Source organism: Ammospiza nelsoni, chromosome 7 (genome assembly GCF_027579445.1).
Source record: "Ammospiza nelsoni isolate bAmmNel1 chromosome 7, bAmmNel1.pri, whole genome shotgun sequence".
NCBI classification, from domain to species: domain Eukaryota; kingdom Metazoa; phylum Chordata; class Aves; order Passeriformes; family Passerellidae; genus Ammospiza; species Ammospiza nelsoni.
Window position 1 is genome coordinate 36,129,775 of NC_080639.1, and position 22,500 is coordinate 36,152,274.

The following is a 22,500-nucleotide window of genomic DNA, read 5'->3' on the forward strand; positions in this document are numbered from 1 at the left end:
CTGCTAATGTCCAGGTCAGGGTGATTTGACATCTTTTGGTGGCCCAATGGGGATGTTTTTGATCGTGAAAGTACCAGGTAATCGGTTGTAGGCTTGTGAATTAAGTTTGAAAGCATGTCGGGAAGAGACTGTCTACTAAAGCATTAATATTCATGAGTGAAGAAATTAATGTCCCTTTCTGCTATTTGAACTATTATTAATTCTTATTATGATTTTGAGAGCCATTATACACATTGATAGGCTAATGAACAGTCATTTATAGAGGGATTTTAAGACAGTTTATTCCAAGGAAGGAAATGCTAGCACTCTAGGACGTGCTTCGCACTATTTCAAACCCCTAATTCTTGTTGCTTGCTTTACTGCACATCAGGGTGATTTCTGCCTAATCCAACTGTCTAAAGTAAGCTACGACTTCCAATCAATCTTCTCCTTATTTGGCCTTTACTGCCACAACATCTACAAATCCGTATTCTCACCAACTCTACTTAAAAAATGTCTATAAACAACAATTAGGTGTTTCCAGGGGTTTTGGAGCTCTTCTGTATGTTAATAGTCTTGAGGCAAAGTAAAAAATCTCTTTTCTTCAGTATCATTTCCATTGCAGATGATTCTTTGGCTACTTGCGCTAATTAATTTGCCTGGTCAGTACTGAGCTGCTGCAATATCTCCTCCCTTCTCCAGTTTGTTGTGAAAAAGAGACTATTCTTCAAAAAATTAGAATTATCAGCGTACAGTGATGGGTGTGCAATACAATTAGAATAATGCCAGGAAGAAAACAACTTGATTCCCATATTGCCATGCTGATTATATCCCAGGACTGGAGACTCCTTAGTCTTACTGGTTATGTGAGATTAAAAACCTACATGTAGTAGGCAGCGACAAGTTCCCAAAAACATTTATGGGGTAGTCCTTTAGCTGGAGGTTTTGGGAGGAATTAGAATCCAAGAGGTGTGGTGGACTCCTTATTCTGATAATATTGTAAAGACTGTGTGGAGAAAATTCCATAGCAAGCTTGTTGTCAATTTTCCTGGATGCTGCTGCCGTGTTAATTATGTGCATGGGAACAAAACTTTACAGTACTGTGCATTATGCAAAGCACTTGCTCTCCACCTTCAATTTCCCCTATAACTAACTTTAGATATGGCCATACTGTTGGAACAATTTACACATGACCAGAATATTAGAAGATAATTAGAAGAATCTCAGAATTCTGCTTGCCGGGCTGAGGTTGGATAATAACTGTCCATTCAGCTTATATCAGGGAACTTATAAATGATAAATGGAAGTACACAAGACCTCTGGCCCAATACTAATTTTGTTTCCTAGGATTTGGAAAGTAGGGTGTTTCAGGTTATTTTTTTTTCCAGTGAGTTTGTCTGGTATTACTGGCAAGTCATTTTGTATTATTTTGGATGAAATGTGCACTTCTAAAGTGTGCCCAAATGCTGCTATGAAGTCAGGTTCAGCCACACTTAAATTACTCAGTACCACAAACAGTTCTATTGATTTTCTGCACGATCAACAGACGTAGTTCAACAGATTGTCATCAAGTAAAATTGTGCTTCATGTGAGTAAGGTGGTAGAAGTGCCAACAACTGAAACACTTAATCACCTTATTTACAGAATTCAGCCTTTATAATCATACAAACTTTTGCCAGGACTTCAGCCACTGAAATCTACTCCTAAAATCTGTTTAGAAATGTTAACAGGTAAATGTGGTAGCTGATTCTAAATCTTTATTTTGACTGAACTAGTTTTCTTGAAATGTCTCAGGCAAAGGCATAGAGAAAAATAAATTTCCACTACAGTACAGTGAGGGCTGATATCCTCAGCACAGGAAATATTTAAATATCCACTAGTCCTTCCAGATCTTTTCAGCTGGAGCAAGCTGTATAGACTGTGCATCTGTACAGACAGTGCATCTGTCCAACTGCACTTACGAAAAAACCTCACTGATATTCCACAAAGGAAAATTCCACCCAGTTCCCAAAGCTGCAACATCTGTCTCTGGTTTGGGAGGCTTGGGTTCAGGTCTTTGATTTTCTCTGCAGCAGGTTGGAAAGATTACTACATTGGAAAGATTTTTTTTAATGAGGTCTAGTGATTATGCCTTCATTTCAGTTCCTTATCTCTAATATGAATTTAATAGGTGCCACATAAGCACTGTAGATAAATAGGAGATTTATTGTTTAAAATGCTCACACAGAGGCAGATGTGAGTGTATTTATATATATATACATACTCTAAATAGAAATCCTTCTGCCAGAATTACAATTCTCCTGCAGACAGTTTTCTGAATGAACGTATCAGTTACTGCAGTGGGTTTCCCACTTGAGACAGATGAACAGAGGAATGAGATTAATTAAAAAAAAAAAAAAAAAAAAAAAAGTAGTGTTGAAAATCTTACTTGCAGGTTTTCAAGTGGAATCCCTAGCCTGATATGTCTCCGGTCTCAGTGTGTGGAGCAGAAAATGTGGAGTCCACAACCACCACCAGATCTCTGGAGAAAGGACATATTCTTGAAGGGAGAGTACAAGAAAGACAGGGAGAGACTTTTTACAAGAGCCTTTTTACAGGGCACTGGGGAATGGATCCAAACTGAGAATAGGTTTATCTTAGATATTAGGGAGAAATTCTTCACTGTGAGGGTGAGGCCGTGGCACAGGTTGATAGAAGAATTCTGGATGTCTCATCCCTGGAGGTGTCCAAGGTCAGGTTGGACAGGACTTGGAGCAACCTGGGATGGTGGAAGGTGTCCCTGCCCATGGCAGGGGATGGAACAAGGTGAACTTTAAGGTCTCTTCCAACCCAAATCACTCTAAAATTCTATGGCTGGGAGAGCACCAGATCCAGTCAGCACATGTGGCTTCAGTCCTGGCAATGCCTCAAAGATCAAGCCCCCCAGACACTTGGACAAAGCCATCCCCCATCTCTGGAGCTCAGGATTTTCAGCCCTGACAGGAAAGGAAGCATTTCTTTGCATGGGGAGAAGCAGAGCCACAGGCACCTAAAGATGCTCAAAGGTCGCTGCTGTAGTACCTGTTTAGCCTGTGCACCTTCAGGGATAGATGGCAGCTGAACAAAGTTTTGCAGAATTTAAGTGCCTAGACACCACCGAAGGTCCACATTAGATACTCATTTAATTTTTGTTTTTTCAAGATCTGGATTTTTTTTTTTTTTTCTGTGATTGCTCTGATAGACCATTAACACTTTTTTCAAATGATTTCACACATATCCTTTCGATATATCAATTAAGGTCTCCTGGTGCATGCTAAGCAGAATTCTCAATGTCATTCCTATCAATCCTACAATGTTATGTGTTACCCTACTATTACAGAAACTGAAGATGGTTATTTAGCATCTTAGACATGATAGAGTTTTGTAACTTTTTTGGTTAGCAATAAATTGCTAGATAAAATTGTTTTACAGTTTTGCTGGTCTGTGACACTGGTCTTTACTGGTCTGGTCTGACAAAATCTATGATGACAACATAGCAAAGCAATGAATTCTTCTTCCATGGGAATCATAGACTTGTGTTAACTCTCCAAAGCTAGTGATGCTATCAGTACCTGGCAGTCCTCTCCATGCTGGTCAGTTGACTTCATTTCTGGCATCAGTAAAAAGGTTTTTTCTGAGTTTTGACTCTTGTTCTGCTTCACTAAGAGCCCCCAAGAGCCCATTGCCTGTGTGGCTCGAGACAACATGCTGCAGAAACTCACATCTATCTGGGCAATGATCACGCTTCGGTCTCCAGCAGACCAGAGCAAATTTTTGCACTGAATAATGTAACTTTTGAGGAGTTTGCACAGAAGCTGTCTGCACCAAAATCAGGCAAAAATTAAAATTAAAAAAAAAGAACAAACAAAAGCCAACAACAACAACAAAAGCCTGTGTCAGGAGGCAATAAACAAGTCATCAATACATAGTCATGACCAAAGAACTGAGCTGCATTGGTTGAAAAATATAATGTAGGAAGGACCTGCTCTGAACTACTATGCAGTGTTATGAAAATAGTAGCTGGGAAACAGAAAGGAAGTAAATACATTCATTTATTCTGACAGTCATAACATCCTTGTATCATCTTGGTGGAAAGTTACAAAAGATGTCTAAAGAGATTTTCAAAAGACATCTAAAGAAACCTCACTCGAGGCTTACAAAGAACAAGGCTCAAGGCCAACTCGTCTTGGAAAGACAAGTCAGCATATTGCACTGTAAGAAATCCATGACAGTCTCTTAACATCATCACGTAATAGGTTCCTGAGAAACCAAATCTTATCAGTCTCTGGCATTATGCAAATTTCTGTCATAATCTCAATCTGTGGGCTTCGAGTCCTAATCAAACTGCCTTCAGATTCACAGTTGGCGAGCCTCCTATTGAAATCGTTTCTCTATCCTCCATTTACTTGTCCAAGGAAGTTTTGGGGCTTGGCATGGCATCAGAAAGCCTCAATTTCATGTGAACATGGTGATTTATAAACAAATCCAAGGTCACTACAATATATTTCACATGATACATCATAATTAATACACTTTCTTGGCCAAATTTAAATATCAGAAGACAGTAGAGATACATAAACTAATGTGAGCAGAAAAAAAAAAAACGAACTGTGTAAAAACAAGAAGTAATCAAAAGTTAAGGTGCACGTTTTTAAAAAAAATTATTGAAAAAAAAAGGAATGATTTTATGAGTAGCATAATCTCAGGGATACCCAACCATGGAAATATATGAATATGTGTGTGGTATACACATTCTCCCAAACATGGTAACACTAAAAAGTAATAGCAGCTCATTCAGAGTGTGGTACTGGGTATTTTCAGTGGGGTTTGAGTAGTATTAAATCAATTTTTGAGCTGTCCTTATCTGGAAAGTTGTATGAATATCTGATTCAAGAGTCATTAACTGACATTGGCAGAGAAAGAAAAAGCCCTCACATTTTGGAAGAGATGTTAAGATGATGCAGGAGACAGAGACTACAAGAGAAGGTTTCTAATCTATGGGTGTTAAAAAAATACGGATTAAAAGTGTTTATGACCATTCTGAGTGAAACAAATAAGTGAAAGAAAATATAAGTAAAAAACATTTAAATATATTTAAGCTGTAACATTCTCAATATTATAGATATCATATTCTAACACAGTCTCCACTTAAATTCAAGCCAATAATAAAGAATATCTCCACTGAAGATCTAAATGGAGGCTGTTGTATTTGCAGTAGGAGCAAACTGGTAACCAAAGAGGTTCACTCCAGGCTTTTGTTCCCAGGAGGTGTCAAGGAACAATATGTCCTGGTAACCTCCCAGTTCTTTCTCAATGACCTTTTCTTCACAGTTGCAAACTGTTTCTGCTCAACAGTATTTTTAAATAGATCTTTTGAGGTCTGGAAGCAACTCGTTTAGGAAAAAAAAATATAAAAATTGGAGGTCATGTCTTTGAATAGATTTTTTCTTTGGAGGTGTAAAGTAGCCCAACTTAAGAAATTAAGAAATGTTAAGAAATAAAGGAAAGACATTAATAGGTAAGACATTTCTTCCTTTTTTTTTTATTGGAAAGTTTTAATTAAGATGTTGGAGGGAAATGAAAACAGAATCTACACATGAAAATTTACCTCCTCTGCAGGGCTTTTCCCTGTGAAGGATGCTCAGGTAACACCTGTCCATAGGCAGTCTGGTTCTAGATTGATTTTGGACTAATTTTTCTAAAAATGAGCCTCTGGGTTTGAAACAAGACAAGTTGTGATATTTACTAATTCTTTTCTTTGGATAGCTCTCAATTCTGCTGAAAAAGAACACTTCATAAAACTCTTAAATATGCACTGTAGCAACATTTAAACAGGATTTTCCCCTTTGTAAACTCCACCTAACACAGTGTTCTGGTGATCCCATCAAATTAAAGAATGTTTATATTTAATGAGTAAAATTTACCTTTTGAGAAAAAGAGGAGACTCTGCAGAACCTCACTCAAAGGGCTACACCAGTGATGAAAATTGCCCTAATATTACAAGGGACAGAAAAACAGTTTAATTTGCTCTTATAAATATGGTGAAGGCTTTCCAATTATCATCAAAGGAAATGAGGAAGTTTTAAAAGGATCTTTACTTGGATTTTTCTACCATGCAAAAGTTTGTATAGGAGGGACACATCCTCCCCCAGCTTAGCCTTTTTTGTTATTACAGTTATAATTTTTTTAGCATAGCAGAAATTTTATTGCAGATGCCTGGCCTGTCTCTTAACTCATGCTAATTATATTCATAATTAAATGTTAAACAAGAATTGACTAGGCCAACTGGCTTGCACAGGTGTTTGTGATATGAATGGTTTAATGCTCCCACAATAAATTATTGGATACAAATCTGCACTAATCTACATAGAGAGACCCTTTTGAGGAACTTTGACACACGTGGTAGGTCCAGCACTGTGCTTTGAAGCCAGGGCTTGCAAGCAGCACTGAAAAGAGAGTTTTTTGTCCAAATTTTGACTTTTCCATGACTTCATGATCACTAAGATGGCTAGAAGTTTATTTTTAACGGGTTCTTACCTGCCATGGGATGCAGTTCCTCAGAGAAATGACATTAATGGGAAGGTGGAGTAGCCACTGGATGCTTGGTGGAAATGTCATCTGCCTCACTTCGAGTTGCAGAGCAGTAGTTTGTATTTGTGGCTAATGGCCAGATTAATCACAGAGGCTCCAGAAACTTTCTGTTAGCTTTGCACCAATTGCTGCTTCTCAAAGGATGGAATCAAACACGTGCAAATGGACAAAGGCTGGGGTTTCAGTTTGTTCCTCTTCCACTTAATTTTGGGGCATGGAAAATAGCCTATTAGCCTAATTTAAATTTCATCTGTGGTTAAGAGACTCTTTTTGTAGGGACAAAGAGCTGGGACAGCTGCCCAGGGCAGTGATGGAGTCCCCATCCCTGGAGGGATTTTAAAGTGGTGTAGGTGTGGCACTTGGGGACATGGGCTGATGGTGGACTCGGCAGTGCTGGGGAAATGGTTGGGCTTGATGATCTTCAAGGTCTTCTCCACCTAAATGATGCTGTGATTCTATGAAAGAAAGGGCAGAAGGAAGAATAAAGCCAATTTGAGAGTCTGTATCTGGGTTAACATAAGGGAAACCCATGGAGGAAATCAAGCAGGATAATGTGGTGAAAAGAGAAACTGAGAAATCCAAGCAACAACCCTGGGCAGGAAAGGGTTGGGAAAAAGAGAGAGGAGGAGCTCTTTAGTGACTGTGACAAGATCCCTGTGACCTGGAGTGTCTGGGGGAGGCAGGGGGAGAGGAGCTTCTCCTGAGGGTTATCTGGAGCTCTTGACAAAGTGAGAATTGGCACTCCGGGTTTGAGGGGAAAAATGTTTCATCAGGCTTGTGAGTGAAGCTTCCACTTGGGGAAAATAATAACAGGAGGAGAAGCAGCCTATAATGCCCCAGTTACACAGTTTCAGAGGTGCAAAAATGGAAGAAGTGAGGCAGGGAAAGTGGGAATAGAAGACCAGGAAGGGAGGGAGAAGAAGAACTTCCAAGAAGAAGAGAAGGGGATGCTGAAAGCCATCACCCACCATGCTGTGCTATGCTGTCTTCCTCCCTGCTTACACCTTACTACAATCCAGAAGTTTCCGCCTTTCCAAATTAGATTAGCACATTGGATCTCAAGCAGCAAAGATTAGCATGATAATATCGAGGTGAAAAAAAAAGTAACAGCTAAGTGGTTCTCTGGTCCTCATCATGTAAATATTTGAGGACCTGGTACACTGTTAGAAGGCCTAAACTACTACAGCTGTGGTATTCAGAGTAGGTACTAACTTTGTGGAGTATTTCTATGTATTCTGAATGTTTCAAGCAGCTGAGTTAGGGGAACGTGCATAAACGTAGCCTTCACACTTAGATCTTTCTTTTTTTTCCCCATTTTCTCTTTTGATTTTGCTTTCCAAACAAGACCAAACTGGGAAAAGCAGGAAGGCTTGCCTGGCAGGCAGGTTTATACACACTTCTGCAGCTCCAGCTCTGGGCTATCAAGTGCCACTTCTAGAGCAGCCTTTTCCCTGGCTTGTGCTCCATTTGCATCTGGATGCTCACATGCAGCCAGGACTAACCTACACTCCCTGCAGCTGAGCTTGGTGCTTGGCTTTCCTTCTCCACCACAGATCAGGGCACCTGATGAGGCCACGTTCCTGCTGCAAGCTTAAGTGTATCGGTTTTTTTTACAAAAAATTAGCCCACTGTGGAGAGAGAAATCCTCCACAGAGAAATAATAAACCACTGATGAGAGTAACCACTTTAGGAGATGGTAGAATTTGATCCAGGATCTGTGGTTTTGCTTTGAAGCAGTAGTTGTCCTTTAAGTTAAGATGGTATTTGTGAATCGTTGCCTCAAAAAAAATAAAAAGGGGTCTTTTGGCACATTCCTTAGGCTGATGACAGGCAAAATGAAGTAGATTCTGTCTCAGAAATCTCAAAAAATAATCTTAGGTTTGACATAACACACCATGTCATGAAGTGATGTAAGCCACACATAAGCACAAAGCAGGCTTTAAATTTAAAGAAGAATAATCCTATTTTCAGATAGGATACTTTCCATCAATTTGGATAACAAATATCTGATGCAGAATATAGCCATGTTAATGTTGAGATCCCTTGAAAGCTGCAGTTCCTGGTAGTAGGTGGCAGTGGCAGCCTGCTTTGTACCTGTGCTCTCTGAAAGTTGCATCCACACACACACATGCATTAATGATTTCTATCTGCAAATAAGGATCTGCACTATTTTTTAGTGCCTTTAACCCCTCAGCACCTGTGATCCAGAGCTCCCAGTGCTGGAGAGTGATGCAAAATGCATTAATGCTTAGCACTGGGAAATCCCAACTCCTGGTGCCGAGAGGTTCATAAATATAGTAATGAAACCTCTTGACTCAAAAGTGAGCACTATTTAACAGAACAAGCATGAGCAGCCTTTAGGAGATTTTGCAGCTGGATTTGTTCCACTGTGTCAGAGCTGAACCTCCATGATAGTAGTTTTAAAAAACTCTGCGTGGTTAAAAGAGAGAGTTTAAGGAAACCAAGCAGCCAAAAATTAAAACTAAATAAATCCATGGAAAGGAAAAGTAAATATACTGCTGCATCCCTACCAGAGAAAGAGGCATCAAGATTCCCCAGTATGAATCTAGTGACAGATGTCAAGGTCTTTGGGAAGTGTCCACTAAGCTTTATTTTGCACATGTTCCTGAACAACTAAAACAAGTATTTTGTGTGATAATTTACAGCAAATCAGCATCAATAAATCAGAATCGTGTAAGCAGTCGTGTTTATTATATCCCTGTTGCTTAATATTCATGATAGTAATTTATTTTTATAGTACAGTTTCACTGTTATCTCCTCCTTTGCTGTAACTTTGAGACAAGCAAGCTGCAAAAGTGGAAGGTCAGGTAATACTTTGAAGACAGTAAAAGTTCATTCACTTGGAATTTGCCTGCTTTGTTGTTTTGATTTGATTTTTTTTTCCCCTAATGCTTTAGTCGCTCCTTAAAATATTTATACAATCATTCCTAACCTAGCATTATTTATTTAACAAATATCTCTGCAAAATGAGAGTTGCAGAGCAGTGTATGGATACCAGCTCTACAAATGAAGAATCCAAAATTTCTAGAACTCCTCAATTGAAAGTGGCCATGAAATCTACTGTCAAGATCTGTATTTTTAACAGAATACTTTTCTTTTAAAAATTTTAAAACTCACAGTTATTTAAAGTTTCCTGACATTTTTCAATGGCAAGACTTGTAAATCAGGATGGCAATAATAGAAACAGGAGGTTTTATCTATGAAACATGCAGAGTACAAAAACTACAATTTCTACCTGCCACTCCTGCTGAAACACCTCATTAATGACTGAGTGAGGCCTTAGTAACTTCAGATCTGCTCCCTAATAGTGCATTCAGATTTAGCTGAGTGGCTCTTTTTTTTTTTTTTTCACATGTACTTTTAGGTAAAGAAATGGATTTCAGCTGTGTCAGTTGAGGTACAAGGACCTCCATTGTTCCTTCAGTGCAGCCATAAAGCATGATTAAGTTTAATGAGAAAGCACAAATTCAAGGATGATATAGATGTCAAGATATTCTCTATTTTCCATTAATCAGAAATCAACAGAATTCTTGATTTTCTTTGCATTCTTTTTCAAAAGTATTTTTCTGTCCTGCTGATCTGCTTTACTGTTTCACCTCAGACTGAGTTTCTGTAGCAGAAGAATTACTCAATGTGTAAAACTCTTCTGGTTAGAGCCAGCCTTTAATTATATAATGGCCTCGTTGGTATGTCCCCATGTCTTTCAATTAAGGACGATCTTTTGATGAAGTTGTATTAGTTACTGCACGTAATCAATTGTTTCTCATCCAGGAACATATTTTTCATTAGACAGGAGGTGGAGGCCACACAAAAAAATATTGCTGATCAGATGAATGAAATCTAAACCTACCTCATCACAAAGATAACATCTAAAAATGCTTCAGGTTTATTTGTGGCAAACAAAAAATATGACTAGGCCTCAAGAAATGATGAAGATAAGCAGACATAAAAGGCATTTTTATTCTAAGTGTAAACTATCATTAAATGTACTTAGATTTATACCCTATAATTATTATGATTGTAGCAATTAATCAATCAACTGATTAACATGTAGGGTCAGCAGGACACAGTGATCTTATCTTGAAGCTTGAATTAATTAATTATTCCTTACTCTACATTATTATTTTCTACTTGTGGATGTTTTCTCAGTGTCCCTGTTTAAAAAATATATCTTTTTTTTTTCTTTCTGTGATGTATTGAGTCAAGCAGGGAAAGACACTGACGTACATTTACTAATTTGCCATCAGAAATTCAAATTAATTAAAACATTTTTAAAACATTGCATAATTTTTAACTACTTGTTACATTCCAATTAGCAAGGTTCAATTAAATTGTTTTCAACGTAGCAACTTAAGAGCTCTCATCTCTTCAAGTGGAGTCAAATTCAGCGGGTGTATATTGTTGCAATGATATAATTCCACGTTCATTATCCCACAACCAGTGAAGTCTCTCTGAGCAGAGCATTTGTTTACTGTCTGTGGCAGGGTGAGGATTTTCCAGTTCCACAGGCAATCCTGCTGTCAGGACTGAGTTCTTCCTGAAATTCGCCTACCATGCAGTTTGCTTCGTGCAAAATTATTTTATGCCTTTGCCTATGGCAGGGGATGGAGTCAGATGATCTTTAAGGGCTCTTCCAAACCAAACCATTCTAGGATTCCATGAAAGGAATCCCTTCCAGTAACCCCTTCCTTGTGCTGAAAATTTCCTCTGTCTCTTGGGAAAATAATTTGTCTCACCTGCCAGAACTCTTGCTGGCTCCAGAGGGGACGCCCTGTTGCACCACCCGCGGTGTCAAATTTCCTCCTGGTTATCAGCCCCAAGTTTGTTTGACATTCCTGGTTCTTAAAAGCTTGGGCTAGGAGTTCTAATTTCTTTTACTTCTTTTTCTTTCTTGTGTTTTATCTTTTTCTCTTATTCCATAGTTACTAGCAAGCCCTGGTGGTGTTGAGGAAAGAATCAAGCGCTCTGTCGGGCAGCACCCATTTCCGTGGCTTGTTCCAAAAAAACATTCAAGTGCTCTGGTCTTGTAAAGACACATTTTTATTCTATTCACCTACTAATGTGCCCTTTGCTTGTGCTGTGATGAACTAGGATAAAATAGATTTTATGAGCATCTCCCTTCTCCTCCTGTGCAGCTCTGTGGCCATGGGACACCAGGGAGGTGTGCATGGTGTGTTTGGGGCTGTTTTATCCAAATAGACCAGTTTCCATAACCCCCATCCTGACACACAGTGCAGTTCTCTTCTGCAAAGAAGAGAAAAATCTGCTTTTCTCCCCTTTTTTTCAGTCTGTAACACCCTAACGCAGCGAGTCCATGTCCTGATTAGGCTCTACTATTATCTATACAATCAAAAATAAAAGAGATGCTAAAAATCCAGCTGCTGGCTCTCTCACTAAGCTCTCAGGAAAGTTCATATCCCAGCCGCTGGTGGTTTTATTTTTCCAATTTTAGTGCAGGAGATAGCAGTAATAGAAGTAGGTTTGGGGGCCCTAAATAGAAAGGGTAGGAGAAGCAGTTATCATCAAGCTTTAGCTTTGAAGTGTAAACTTAGCAAAGACTTCCCTGATGAAGTATACATATGGAACTACAAAATGCCACTTTTTATCCATTTGTTTTCCTGACCATAACCACGTTTTCACACTGTCAGCATTTTCATTAGGAGCTCTTTTTGTCAGAGGTTTATAACGAGAATGTAAAGATTTGCTATGGGCTAAATCTCAATCCAAGAGCAAATGTTTATACCAATTCTGAAAACAATCAGCTTGCCCATTTGTAGTTATGCATGTGTTCATCATCTGTTACTGCTTGTCCAATGCTCTGCAACTTCTGGAAGGAAAAAGAGACATCTGGAGGGGAAAAAAAAGCTATCCTGCAGATAGCACACTGTATGTTCTCCTGAGTTATTGAATAAGGGACTGCAGAAATGCAGCTTTTTAGTCAATACAAATATTTTTTTTGCTTAAGCCTGTCAAATTTACTACAGAAATATTGTAATGTATGGCTTAGCCTGGTCTCCTTTTGTGCATTATTTACACAGAATTTGCTTTAAAAATTCACTTGAAATTATTCACCTAATGAACTGATTCACTTTTGTGATGCCAGGCATGATGAATTCTTTGAAAATGTCTTAGCTTTTAAATAAAATTTAAAAGCTAAATTTAAAGCTAAATTTAAATAAAATTTAAAATCTTCTGGACCTGAGGGTTGACAGGGTTTTCCTGTCTGTCACTTCCCCTGTGCTTCAGTCATTAAGTCCCACGATGTTCTGGGGATGAGTTAAAAGTAAAAGATAATTTAAAGTCTTTTTCCTTCTCTGGCCGTGTTGGTTTGAACAAAAAGGTGAATAGAGTGGACATGTATATAATGACATAAAGAAAAATTTTTACACAAAATAAACAGAAAAAAATATTTGTGCACATAAGTGTTACCTGTGTACAATATGACTCAAAATGAAATTTTTCTGGGTAAAATTCAGAAGTCATAGAGCCATAGAATCACAGAATGGTTTGATTTGGAAAGAACATTACAGATCTTGTTCCTGCCCTTCTGTTGTGAGCAGGAACAACTTCCAGTAGAGGAAATAAAGATAAACCAGGTGCTGATCTGAAAGTTGCCTCTGTTTTTACACAGAAGATGCCTGAGGTTGTAGAGCACTTCAGGAAGCTTTGTAGTACTTAGTATTTACGTACAATGCTCAGTGTTACAAGTACTTACTTTATAATAGCATTACAGTCATACTTAGGAGTCTCTTTACCCAGTAAACCTCAAGAAAAAAAACAATTGCTGCCCTCATTAGTGTTTCTTCTTAAACCACAGTAAAAATTAATTGATTCACCCCATCCTAGACAAAGATATGTCTCCAAACTTAGCACCAACGTGGCTGCATCCACTTCTAAAGTACGATTAAAGCGCTTGGAAAAGTGTGTATAGAACATCCTTGTAAAGCCATCAGGGAATTTATTTTTTCCTTTAGCAAATAATTCATGAGCAGTTATAACTCGTTGACAAATCATTGTGCAGACCATGAAAAGAGGTTTTTTTCAGGATGGGCTGTGAGTACACATCTGGTATGAATGTTCTCAGAAATATTTCTCCACCCTGCCATGCACAGCCTTTTTGTTTTTTGGGAGATTTCTAGGGAATAAAAAGGCTCACCTGAATATTTGAGAACATACAGGCACGTCAACAAATATACCTGGAAAAGAAAAAAATTAAAAGTCTAAAAATTCTTTCTTTTTTTAGCTTGATTCACCCAGTTGTGCTTTCAACCAGGAAGCTTTAAGAAGCTAATTAATTATGAGCTAATTAAACTTTGCAAAGTCATTGGGAGACTGCTAGAATTAATATAAATATTTCAGAGCAAGTAAACGGAGGTAAATCAATTATTATTTATAAATCAGGTACCAAAGCAAGCAACAGTAGCACTCCCTGTCCCATTCCCCCACTCCACAAACATTTTTGATCTTTCCAAGCTTCACATTAATCAAGTAAGGGTTAAAGCAAGATTTTAAATCCTATACAAAATCTGTGGAAATATGTGTTCTGCATAAATCTGGGCCACAAAATTAATACACTTGTATACATTTTCCCCATCTGCTATATTGCTGACACATCCAGCTTGTAGCCCAGAATGTTTTAGAGAAGAAAGGGCCATCTCTATGTTTAGTGCAAGAGTTCAAGTGGAGTTAGAGACTTAGTGGTGCGCTCAGGCTTCTCCACTAAGCATAGAAAGCAGCTTGGGGTACTTGGGAAGTTTTCTTCCATAATGCCAAACCTCTGGCTATTGGTGGGGGAGGGAGGAGTGGTTTTTTGGGGTTTTTTTGGTATGTACATGAGGAATTAAACTACATATTTAGTGGAGAGAAAAGTTTCTTTTTGCACTCCTTCAGTCTTGTCAGCTATCATAATATATCTGTGTGCCTGTGAATGTGTATACATAACACCTATAAATTTTACATTAAAAAAAAACAAAAAAGATAAAAAACATTCAGGCAAGGGTAAGGTCACCTCAAACCTCCAGATATCGTAGGAGTAATTTCAGGGGCTGTGAGCTGGGAGAGGCAGCTCATTTCTGGTTTGTCACTGCAGACTCCCTCATCCAAGCTGGGTGTGTACCTGTGATGTGTTTTCCTGTGTCAGGAGGTAAAGGAGGTGCAAGAGAGGTTGGCCTTGCAAGGGAGGTTGGCCTTTTATCACTCTTTTATTCATTCACCACACCAGATTTTTAATTTGTCCATGTTATTTTGCCATAGATGCCCAGTGTGCTATGCAATTTTGAACTTCGTAATATTTCCTGTTCCCAGTTAAATATATGGGTATAGATTCATCTTCCTTTTTTTTTTTTTTTTAATAATGTCTTTTATTAACCCTCTAGTGCATGTTCATGGGTATTGTGGAACAACCATCTTGTGGATTTATGGACAAAGAGCTGAGGTCCACTGATCTGACTCCAAGTCACAATTTCAGAAGAATCAGTGTGACAACTTAAAGTTACCAATAAGCTCCTCTTGATGTAGGGGTCTACCCGTGGCTTTAAGGTCATTTTTGACTCATAGAGCCATTGTGGCTTCTGAAATCTCAATTTCTGTTTCAATAGTATCAAAGCTAAACTGCACCAATCAACTTTCTTTTGGCAGATTAAGCCTGTTTAATTGCATAAATAGTCTCATATATTTTCCAGCAGCCTTATCTTGAGCTCTGTCAGAAGTCACCTAGAAACCTGAACCCTTGAAATGATGCCATGGAAGGTTCCTGTATTTTGATTATATATATATAATTATATATGTAACTCATTATGTATTATGGAATATATATGATATTATGATTTTTGATGCATAGCCAAATAATAGCGCCATTATAATAGGGTTAGATTACAAGTCCTACTTTTTAAATGCCCATTTATTTTTCACCTTCAGCACACCAGAAATCACCAAAATTACCCTGTGAAGTTCAATTCCTGGGTCAGATCCACTTTTCAGTAACTCAGTCATCTCCATTGATACGGCAATGCTGCCTTCCACCAGACAGAGACCTCAATATTTGTCTTCTCCACACATTAGGCTTTCCCACATAGAAGCAATGCATCATATGTTTATTTGACTTCTGTGGCTTTTGCTGGTGACTCACACTGACTGCTTGGTGGTGCTTTTGCAGCCAGCAGGAGAATTACTTTATCACTATGTATAGTAATTCCCATGTCCAGTTAAACATGAAAAAATTAAGATTATTTACCTTACCTATATGCCAGGTAATATATTAATTGCTACTTAGTAAGTCCTTCACTCTGTGAACTATTGAACTACTTTTTCTTTGTTTTTTTCTTTTTTTTTCCTTTTTTTTTTTTATTTTGGAGCATAAGATATATGTAAGGGAAAGATAAAGACAAGCAGAGGAGAAAGGGAGACAAGGAAGATGGGTGCAAAGGGAATTGGGAGGATCAGAGAGAGACTTGTGAAAAGACAACCAAGATATTTGGGTGGAAATAAGAGATTTGCTTGCTTTTGCCCATTGAGACTTGAGGGTTGTGTACATGAATCCTTGGTGGATTTTTGTTTTGCTAAGCAACAAAATCAGGTTTCTTCTGAAAAGATCCCTCTGGGAGAGGGCAGTCCCAGCCCATGAAGTCCAGGAGATGATTTATTAATGTTCATAACCAGGTCCTCATGCTGAATGATCATATCAAACCTCACTTTCAGCAGACACCATGCTGGACTAGAGGTAACTTATAAGCACACACACCAAAATGTTCAGAAATCTCCCAACCACACTGTCAGGAAGCCAGAGAGGTCCCACAGTTTGCTGTTATTGCTCCCCTTCCCACTGATGTAAATTCTGGGTCAAAACAGGGGCTTTTTGTAGGCACAGAAGAGGTCCATGCTGCTCTTAAATCTCCACTGCATTTTGTTTGAAATGGTGGCTGGCTGTCGTATTAGAGAAATTGTGATTTCGCTTTCTTTTTCTCCTTCTGCCATGCCTTAATCTACCTGTAATAAAATGCAGTGAATTGAAATGAGAAACTTCTATGTAGAGATTGGTTGCTGTTATTCCAATTCTGCAGAAATCAGTGGAGGATGTTTTCCTTTTCCACCTGTTCATACATTCTTCCACAGCCTAGACCAAGGTCAGCTCTGCTTTGCTCCATGTTCTTTTCCATTTGGTTCAATCCCATTTCCATTTCTCCAGCCTATTCCCCTTTAAAATGCAAACTAGTAACATGGGGAAACTGTCACTAATTCTTTTATTTGCTTTAAAGGGAGGAGCATACAGAGCAGGGCCTTCACCAGCTCTGTGAAAGACCCTGGGTACACCACCATCAATATTTTATCACTTCATTGTGAAGATCAGGGGAGAAACAGGCATTTACAGACTCACTTCATCCCTCCTTGCACCTCTTTTGTCTGTCTCTTCCTCACACTCTTTGGATGCCACAGAAATAGAGGCACATGGGAAGTGGGATTTCACTCCAAGGAGAAGAGCAGAGTGAGCATTTCCAATGAGGACACAGCACATCTTTGGCTGTGCTCTCATTTAAAGCATGCATGGTGCAAAACCAGGTTAGATAACCATCCAGGGATGTGGTGTTTTTTTCCTTTTTCTGTTTGTCCTTTACACTTGCAGCTTGCAATTGGAAAGGTGTGAGGATGAGGCACCAAAAATAGAGGGACGAATCCAGGTGCACAAGTGCGTGTGCCATCTCAGAGAAAGAGGGAGCTTAAACTGCAGCCAACAGAGAAATGTAGGTGCACAAAGTTAAAACTTAATAGTGAACTATCTGCACACCATTTTTTTTGGCAGAGCCAAGACCCCCTCCATTTGTCCAGAGTCGCAGAGTGTGTGAATGGCTTTGCACGGGAAATGATTCTGAACTTTGCAAATAGCTTTTATTATAGCTCCTCTGTGACACTGCTAGAAAACAGATTAGATCATAGCTCATTTCTCTTTTATTATTCTGACAGTGATTTCATTTGTTCAGAACTTCCATTTTGCCTTTAATATCTCATATGCGGTCACATTTTGGGAGCTTTAGGATGTGCTGGTTCTGCCTGCATGTCTCTCACCTTCGCCAACTCATTACAGACAAGCATCCTCCCTAAATAACAAATATTAACAAACATCTATGAACTTCAGATGATACAATTCCCAGTTCATTTCCTGGGCTATAACACTGCCAGAGAGGGATCAAATAAAGAGCCTGCCTGATCCCTAAAATAAGGCATGCTGGTGTGGGAAAAGTCCTTTGTTTTATACCTATAAGGGGAAAATATATTAAACCCTGCCCATGCAAAGAGAGCCCACAGCTAGAACTGCAAAAAATAAGAGTTTGATAGCCCAAAACAAGCATTTCAGCCAACCATTCTCTCCTGCAATACATTCCATTTCTGCCCTTTAAAGTCAACTGATTCAGACGCTCTCAAAATGAACGTGGCTGGCCCCAAAGGAGCCCATTTTATGACTTGTTTGGGGATTTTTAGCAACATAAAGTCACTGTCCTGCGGTTCTTTTACTCCCACCTATGTGAGGGACCAGAGAGACCTGACCTGGGCTTAGGTCCTTCCCACTGCTGTCCAAACATTGCAGCAACCCTTTTGTGCCATCGGTCGCCGGGATTGCCTGGAACAGCCTTCAGCCTGCTCTGAAGTTATGTTGGGCAAACATCCAGCAGAAAGCTGTTCATTACAAAAGCTGAAAGGTCACTTTTGCACATATAATATCTTTCTTTCCCAGTCCATGGGCAGTAATTAATGATTTAAGCCTAAAAATACCCAGTGAAAACTGAACGCTGTAGAAATAAATATCAGTAACCTGCAACAAAAAGTCTCCCAACATTGTGCATGTCTAGCAAGGATCATTACAGTTAGCTAATTTTTTGTAGTATCATAGCAAAAAAGCTCTATAATTTTATTTTATACATATTCAGCTGTGACATTATGATGCTTTTTTCCCCATCTTATGTCTGGATCCTTTACCTACAAAAGCCAGCTGAGGGGTTTGGTTTCTGTTTTGTTGTTTTTTGGGTTTTTTTGCCCCTGGATCAGAGAAAGATTTATCTCTGCGACTGCAGATATTTTAAAATATATTTTAAATGTTTTCTATTATTCCCTCCTTCTGCTCTCCACACATGTTAAAATCCGCTCAGAGCAAGGGTCTGCAAAAGGAGCTGGAAAGGCCTCTGTCCTTTTTCTGGGGTTGTTTTCTTTGTGAGCCTGCAAGGACATTGCATTTGTGTGGGGTGTGTGTGTGTGAGTGTGTGTGTGTGTTTGTGTGTGTGTGTACATGCACAGGCTTAGTCCTCAGGTGGAACTGTGGTTCCTGTGCTTTCGTTCTCGAAGCTGTTATTCTGGAAGGGAATGGAGGCAGCTGTGTTTACAGCTCAAGTCTTGGCATACATTTACCAGAATCTATTATTCATATCGTTCAGTATCAGGGAGAGATCTCAGGCCACCTGTCTATCTGACAAATTCACCCTTTTGTGAGCTTTCTGTTCATAGCAAATTATGTTCACATTGATGAATTGAGTTTTTATGAGCATTGCTAACTAACATTCTCACAGAAGGCCAGGGGCAATAGACTGCAAGTGTTTCTGGTCCACAAGTAAATGTTAAAAAGAAAAAAACTGCCAGTATTTAAAGACAATTTGCCATGGAGGGATAGTTAAAATATTTGGCAAAGCCTTGATATTTATAAATTCAAGAATGTCCATAAATTATTACAGATAGTATACTTATCACAAATAAAAAATAAAAATAATTCTGCACTGCCCCCTGTGAACATGGAGGGCTCTTTAGTATTCTGTGTGTTAACAGGTAGACAGTGATCAAAGCTTCTAACAAATCCTTATCAGGGCTTAACACAAGGTGGGAATCATTTAGTTTTGCAGAGGGGATCTTCCTTTGAAAATTGTGCAGTGAAATCACTGGGGCAGAGCGAAGTGAATACAAAATGATGATTTACCTGGGCTTTTCAGCATGGCACTGGTTCCTATCCAAGGAGCCACCAGTCATGGGAGCAGCTGTACCTATAGATTCAAAGATCTGTAGCTGTAGATCAAAATATTTCCATAACAAGAGATTATTGTCAGGATGTGCTGGGACAACATTGCCTGTGAACACCCAAATTCCTCATGCCCCTCACCCTACAGATAATGCCAGAAATGGAGCATGACCCACACCTGAGAGCAAAAAAGGGGTGAGGTGGACTGCAAGCCTGCAGATACAATCTCCAAATAAATAAACACTCAGCTGCATCAGGTAAATCTATTTACTGAATTCTGGTGCATTTAATGTGCCATTTAATATGCCTTGGAGCACCTGAGACTCCGCACAAAGCGTCCCAGAAGCTCCTCGCGCCTTGGCACGGTTGGAGGATAACGTGGATACATCAGGGTACCAGGGTGCCAGCATCTAAGTGGCTGAATCCCACCACAACTGCCATAAGGCTGCTCTTAGGGGCCCACAAAAAAAAAAAGGGGGGATGGCAGTGAGTGGCATTTCAGTGAGAGACCTGGCGCTAATAGCCGCATCACGAGATCGAATTTCCGAAGGGGAAAAATAAAGCTACAAAGAAAAAAGACAAAAAAAAAAAAAAAAAGGAGCACCTTTCAAAGGGAAAGAAAACCCACAGCAGTTTCAAAGTAAAAATAAAAAAATTATATTTAAGAGTCCCTCCTTAAGGCACAGAGGAGACAAGCAGGTTGGAGGCAAGGAGCCACCTGGCCGAGAGCACTGGAGCACCTTGGCCCCGTGGCGGCGGGACGCTCCCATCGCTTCACACCCGCGCCACCCAGGGCTGCGTCTCGCCCGCGCGGCTCCTCGCGCTGAAAGCGTGGCAGCCCTGCCTGTTGTTTTGAGAGGTGCGAATGCCCCTCGCGAGCAGGCTCTGCCGCTTCCAAATCTGTACCGCCGGGGAAACAGGTTGCGCAGCGTGGCCTGCTGATCCGCGCCTGCCTGGCCAGTAGCGTGGACAGAAGGAGCACTGCTGTCGCCGTCTTCCCCAAGTTTCGAGCCGAGGCAGAGGGTGATAAATGCGGTGGGTTGCCTTTCAGTGTATCAGTCAAACCGCCAGTTTGGGAGACCTTTCCCGTTAGGAGGGTTTGGGTTTTAATTTCACATGTGCCAATCAGGTTGTCAAGCGCTTTGGGTAGAGCCCACCACCATTTTGTCAACTGGAAGCGCGGCGCGAGTTTAAGGAGCGCTGAAATAGCTGAGAGCCTGTTCCAGCTGGCCATTCCTTAATGGGAGAACATTGTTCTGCCTTCCTTGTTTGTTCTGCCTTCCTTGTTTTAACCCGTGCCTGCGCCTAGGTATCTTCATCGGTGTCAAACAAATTTGTAGGACTGGTGATTAGTTGCCCAAAGAGCATAATATATGCATTATTAATTATAGAAGGTAAGTTTGGCTAATTGTCATTTCTATACAGTAGCACTGCACTACGATACATTTTAACAATCTATAAATAATTGATAATTTTTTTTCTTTCATCTTCCTCCCTAGTTTGCATAAAACTAATGACTTGGTAAATGTTACTCACTTCAAAATATTCCACTGCTCCTATGAAAATTAAACCAACACTGTAACCTTAGCAAATAAGGAGATTTTTCATCTTATTGTAGGTTAAAAAAAAAAATGAAGAGGAAGTACAGTCCTTCCTCCTATCAAAAATTTGACTCTGTGAGAGCCAAGTAAAAATCATGCATAATAATAAAAAAAAAAGTGAATAATAAGGAGACTACTAAAAAATATAAATTTGACTTTTAAAGGATCAAAAAAAAATTCAGGAAAGTTGTGATTTTACTTTATTCTCTAAGTCTTTAGAATGGTCAGAAGTGGTATTTTTTAAGCTTTAAACAGGATAAGACTATGACACAGACACAAAAAGATAGATCAAGGAAGGCTTCAGTGTGAAGTGGTAATATTTTCAATACTTATCAAATAACTGCATGCATAATCCCATAAATCAGGTTAGCTGAAGACTCCAAATTCTTCTTAAATGAGGTGTTTGGGTATAGTTTCTGGCTGCTTTGTTAATATGATTACAGTACCTTGCTGGTTCCTTGAAATGAAGGATTTGCCACAGCAAAAGTACAGGCTCTTTCTGAGTTCTCTGTTATTTCTACAAATCCACAATCTGTCAGTCTCCAGTGTTATTGCACTGAGGCTTTACTCTCTAATTTTCAGAGCAACTGAATCCATTCCCGGAGTTATTGATGACACTATAATTTCACATTTATTTGCTGTGTACTGCACAGTTAAAAAAAAAAAAGAAAAAAACAATAGAAAAAGACCTCCAAACTAAGTATTGTCTACAATATCAATATGTTTTCATTTAAACCTACATAGATACTTACATATGCTTCATTATAATAATAATAAAAAAAACAGGTTGTAAGGACTGCCTCTGTGACCTTTTTTCTCATTTTAACCCTACTGATATGTCACCCATGGCAACCTTAAACCGATTTTAATAGAGTCTATCCTATTATTCATTTAAATTGAGGTGCAAGAGCACTTAGACCAGAGAAATTTGCATTCAGCAAATGGGGATTTGATGAGCAAAAATGATAAGATATATGTTGTATAACATGCCCTATTTTGCCAGCAAATAAACAGCTCTTGAAATTGATAAACTTCAGAATATTTTATCCTCAAATGTTTATACATAAATGATTAAAATGCATTAGCAATTCTGCTTTTGAAAAAAAACATATTGGGAAAACAACACAGTTGTGTTGCTTAAATTTGTAATTAACAAATTTATTACTAATTCTGTTCAGTTCTTTAATATGCTGCATTCCTGAAGAAGAACATTAATACACAATGGCAGAAAGAAGCTAATTTTAAGACTTTGGAGAAATGAATGTCTTTTAATGCTGTGTGTTTCTCTTATCTACATGC

At 39.0% G+C, this 22,500-nt stretch overlaps 2 protein-coding genes across 2 annotated transcripts in view; one reads left to right on the top strand and one right to left on the bottom strand.

Annotated features, from left to right (window-relative positions):
- ARHGAP15 (Rho GTPase activating protein 15) overlaps positions 1–22,500 on the top strand; it is a 323,268-nt gene that overhangs the window by 267,153 nt on the left and 33,615 nt on the right. The window lies entirely within an intron of this gene.
- The window catches only part of GTDC1 (glycosyltransferase like domain containing 1), a 293,649-nt gene continuing 292,742 nt past the window's right edge, over positions 21,594–22,500 (bottom strand). Inside the window, exon 12 of the mRNA XM_059476534.1 lies at positions 21,594–22,500. This exon is cut by the window's right edge and continues 907 nt beyond it. The gene's annotated coding sequence lies outside the window, so the exon portion shown is untranslated.